This window comes from Echinops telfairi, unplaced genomic scaffold, assembly GCF_000313985.2.
Source record: "Echinops telfairi isolate 266 unplaced genomic scaffold, ASM31398v2 ScPeMD7_5;HRSCAF=22, whole genome shotgun sequence".
NCBI lineage: Eukaryota > Metazoa > Chordata > Mammalia > Afrosoricida > Tenrecidae > Echinops > Echinops telfairi.
In genome coordinates this window covers 518421-523294 of record NW_022103901.1, presented here as the reverse complement: position 1 = coordinate 523294, position 4874 = coordinate 518421, and positions in this window count along the sequence as shown.

Here is a 4874-nt window from a genome sequence, read left to right as displayed (position 1 = left end):
CGAAAGCCCAGCTCTTCGGAAAGCGGAAATCTCGGAGTGCGGCTGCAGGGCGAGAAGGGGCCGGGCTAGGGGAGAGGGGCTCCGCAGCCACCTGGGGGTGACGTCATGCCGCCCTGCCGCTCTCTTTCCGCGGAAGCCCCTGCCGCCTGGGTGTGGAGGCGTGAGAATGGGTGCCATATCACTCGCTGGCGACCTGAGGCCAGTGGTTCAAGGGCAGGTGGCCAGGACCGGTGGGCTGGCAGCCTCACCCCATCCCTTGGCCTGACACAGCCTAGACTTTGTCTCTGTCCTCCCCTGGTCCAAGCCAGGGTGTTCCCATTCCCCAGCCTACTGCCTTGTGGTGGGGGTCAGAGGAGAGGCTGGCCTCCGCCTGGGGGGCCCCCTCTCCCATGCCATCACCTGGGGCACACCAAGGGGAGGGGGCTCCTGGTCCGAGCCCTCCTAACAAGCCCAACACTCGGCGGGTGGCCATGACGCTGAGGAAAGTGGGAGGACCCAGGGGGTGGGACCTGAAGACCCCACAAAGAGGGAAACTCATCCCCACCCCCACCCCAGCACCTAGGGGCCAGGGAGGGCTCAGATCCCGGCTCCTGGGTGTCTGTGGGGCCACCAGGAGGGGCCAGACCCCCAGCTAAGGTGCCCAAGGTAGGGTGCCCCTGGCTGCAGTGGGGTGGACATTACCCTGGGCCCCACCTCCCCACTCTCAGACCTGCATTTCCACCTGTGCCCGAGGGAGATGGGCAATGCAGCAACGAGGGCTGTCAGGACCAGGGCCGGAGGGTGGTGGCCTGTGCCCTCTGGGCAGTGTCTCTGGGTGCAGGGGTCCCCACAGGCTCCCACCCTCACCTTAGCCAGAGGAAGGGGCTTCCACTATGTATTAGGTGGCTGCTTGTTCTAGCAGCTCCTGGCTGCCCAGGACTGTCTGGCCCTGGGCCAAGCTTGGGTTTCTCCGCCTTGGTCCATGACATCAGCCTCTGGCCTCCTGCACCCAGCAGCCCTGGAAATAGGCAGGCTCTGAGCCAGAGCTACTGGCTGGCAGCCGGGGAAACAGAATCAGGACCCCGGTCCCAGGCCACTGTCCCACATCCCCTGATGGTTTCTATCCCATCAGACCAAGGGGTGGGGCTTGGGGCCCCAAGGCAGATGTCTGTGGCTCCGTCGGCTCTCCCAGGGTGGGCATGGGGCACACTGGGGCATGTGGTCTCTGCTGTGCACGGAGCAGGTGTGTAGGGCAGGTATGCAGCCCAGGTGGGCCTCTCCCTCCACCTCAACCATGGTTTCCCTCAACCCGGCCAGCTCCTCCCATCTTGAAGGGGGTGTGGACAGCTGGGCCCACCCCTGGCTCCCTGCCCTCAGCTGTGGTGGCGCTAGCTGTAGGCTGGCCTTGCCCTGCCTGAGCACCACCTGCCCCGGTGTCCATCGGCCACATGAAAGGACTGGGTCAGAGGGGTCGGCGGCTCCCCGGGGCCTGCCGTCTGTCCTACTCATGCAGCTCAGTGAGGAAGCAGGAGGGCGCGCGCTTGCTCGCTGTTCTGTAGGACGGGGCTGTGGGCTGAGAGGGGCAGAGGTAGCCTAATAGATGCAGGGTCTCTGCTATAGTGACCATGTGGCTGTGTCCACTCCAGATGAGAGAGTAAGCACATGCCTACCTGGGCTTGCCTCCACATGTGGAGCAGCAGTGTGGAACCCAGAACTGGCCTGGCCTCCCGACAATGCCCCTGACCACGCTGGGAGTGGAGGCTCAAGGATTACCGGTGGGGGTGAGGGAATGTGCCCCTCAGGCCCCAGGATCTCACCCTTTCCCAGTGGCCTCAGCAGGTAGGAGTGAGTTCCCCTCTAACTTAGTCCAGCCCCAGCCCAGTGGCTCGTGGAAGTGGTGGGGAGCTGAGTCACCTGGGGGCAGACATGGTCGGGGCAGGCCACGGCCTCAGGCAATGGCTAGGGACTGTTCTCTCCTCCTAGGGCCCAGGGCCAGAGTCCCTCTCTCCTCCCCCCTCCCCCTACACCATTGGCAGCCCTGGCCAAGGGGCTCCACTGGCTTGGGGGGTCTCCAGGCCTTTGGGTCCAGGGCCCTGGATGTCACAGTGTCCTGTGAGAAGCACGGCTGAGCAGTGGTTCTTGGGGCCCCAGGGTTGCCCACTCTGTGGTGGTCTTGGGACGGGAGCCTTAGGAAGGCCAGAAGCATTCTTGGGCTGCTAGTGCAGTGTAGTGTAGTGTAGTGTTCAGGTGGGGGCCTTCCAGGGTCTCAGGAGGTCTTGGGCCACAGTGGACAGAGGTGGGCGCTGGCTCCTCCACCCCGCCCCCAGGCAAGAAGTGGCTCTGCATAGGAGGGTAAGAGCTATCAGCACCCTCATTCTGATGATGGGAGTGAGTGGGCTGTAGGAAGACCCACCATTGCCCCCAACAACCTCCACAGCCCAGTGCGGGAGCCCACTGGCCGCAGCCACCCGAATGGTCAAGGCATCACTGCCCTGCTCCCTGGAGGAGTCCACAGGAGGCACCCCACTGCTCAGCTAGCCTTCTCCTTGGTAGAAGTGGCGGCTCCAACCCTGAATCCCCCACCCCCACCTCTGAGTGGACCCAGGGGTCTTCCGCTGCACTAGCCTGCACATAGCTGCAGGCTGCCCAGGTGAGCTGAGGTGGACAAAGAGGGGTCAGTGAACCATGGACTATGCACAAAATTGCAGGTCCTGGAGGCAGGCCAGCTGTGCACCTGCGTGAGACTCCTGCAAAGTGTGTCCTCCCCTGCACCCCAGCTCTGGCCTCTGCACCCCAGCTCTGCCCCCTGTACCCCAGGCCCAGCACCCCAATTCTGCCCCTGCACCCCAGCTCAGGCCCTTTGCCCTGTTTGGGGGCCCCCGTGGGGCATGGGGAGCCCAGGGCATGGGGCATTCTTTGTGTCCAGGCCTGAGTCCTACCTACACTCAGGGCTCAGGGACCAATGCTGCTGTCCTGCCTGGGGCGGCCTTTGGTCCTTTTCCCGCCGACAGGGTGTCTGCAGCATCTGAGGGCGTGCAGTCGGAGACAGGAGGGGCCTCGTCGGCTGCCCCTTGTGAGTCCCTGGCCCCCACCACGGGGCTTCTGTGCTCGCTGTACCCCCCTGGCCCACTCCTCTCCCTGCCCCCTGCCGGGCTCACAGCGGAGGGGCACCTTGCCCTGTCTGCTTCTCTGAGGGGCCTGGGCCTGGCTTAGATGAAAAGCACTTTGTGTGAAGGGTGAGAGGCCACTTCTCCACCCGGCTGGCCGATCCCCTCACCCCCCCTCCCGCTCAGCTCTGACTGTGCTCTGTGCCTGGCACCAAGGGGACCAAGTCCATGTTTGAACAAGGGCAGGCACGGTGTGGGGGCGGGCTTTCCATCCGAAACACCACCCCTTTCAAAAGGCTTCCGTCCCGAATTGGCTGCCCCCCATCGCCTCCCACCCCACCAAGCCCCAGGCCCCTGTGGGTGCAGGTCTTCTACTGGGCTCTGGGGAGGGCTGGCAGATATAGAGGTCTTCCCTAAAGGTACCTCTATGGAGGGCGGTCATCTGTCGTGTCTTCATATACTTGTTGTTGTTGCCGTCTTCTGCTAAATGACGCCCACCTGTGTCTGTCCGCCTGCCCGCCTCCACCCTACACCGCAGGAGCAAACGCCACCCTGCCCTGCACTGTCCCCACAGGCAGCCCTGTATCTGAGCCCGCCCACTGCTGGGCCACTGGGCCACTGCCTCTCCTCGGGGCTCCTCTTGTTCCCTGACCCTGACTGTACCCAGCAGGAGGCCCTTCTCCAGGGACTGGTCCCTCCTGGCCACAGGTCCACAGTGGGTGAGATGGGGTCTCACCATGCTCTCTCTGAGGGCCGTCTGGCTGTCCTTCTCCAGGATGGAGGTCTTCACTCTTCTGGGGATCCACAGGGTGCTGACCTTTCTTCTCCAGGTGTCACCTGTGTCTGATAAAGCACACCTGCAGAAGGTGTTAGTGGAAGAAGCAACCGTGAGCCCATGTAAGAGACAGAACATTTCATCCCAAAGCTCTCGTCCCCCCAAATCCGCTTGCGTCCCTTCGAAGCACACCACTCACCCTTCTCTGGTGGCTGATGATGTCGGCCTTCTCCCTGGGCAGACTGGGAGTCCCCGCAGCTTCTCAGGGAGGCATCTGCTCAAATCATTTGCCCTCCTTTTCTGTTTGTTAGTTGGTTGGCTTTAAAGTGAGTGATGTTTGCCTCTTACTGAGCTGTAGGAGTGATTTGCATAGTCTGTATCCTTTATCAGATATTCCCAAAACTTTTTTTGTTCTCAAAAGTACCCATTGTCACCTTGTAATAACCATACTTACACGGACAGGGCCGCCTGCCCTGGTGGCTTTCCGAGGTGGTGATCTCCCAGTGGTTACGTGCTTGACTGCGAACCAGCCGGTTAGTGGTTCAAATCCACCATGCCCTCTGAGGGAGAATGAGGTGTGAGAGGACTTCTGTAAAGAAGACTGTCAGCTCAGCACCCATTGGGTGGTTCTCCTCTTTGCTCTGGGATGGCATGTTCTCTGTGCTCTGGGATGGCATGTTCTCTGTGTGCTCTGGGATGGCATGTTCTCTGAGCTATGGGATGGCATGTTCTCTGTGCTCTGGGATGGTATGTTCTCTGTGCTCTGGGATGGCATGTTCTCTGTGTGCTCTGGCATGGTATGTTCTCTGTGCTCTGGGATGGCATGTTCCCTGTGTGCTCTGGGATGGCATGTTCTCTGTGCTCTGGGATGGCATGTTCTCTGTGCTCTGGGATGGTATGTTCTCTGTGCTATGGGATGGCATGTTCTCTGTGCTCTGGGATGGTAAGTTCTCTGTGCTCTGGGATGGCATGTTCTCTGTGTGCTCTGGGATGGCATGTTCTCTGTGCTCTGG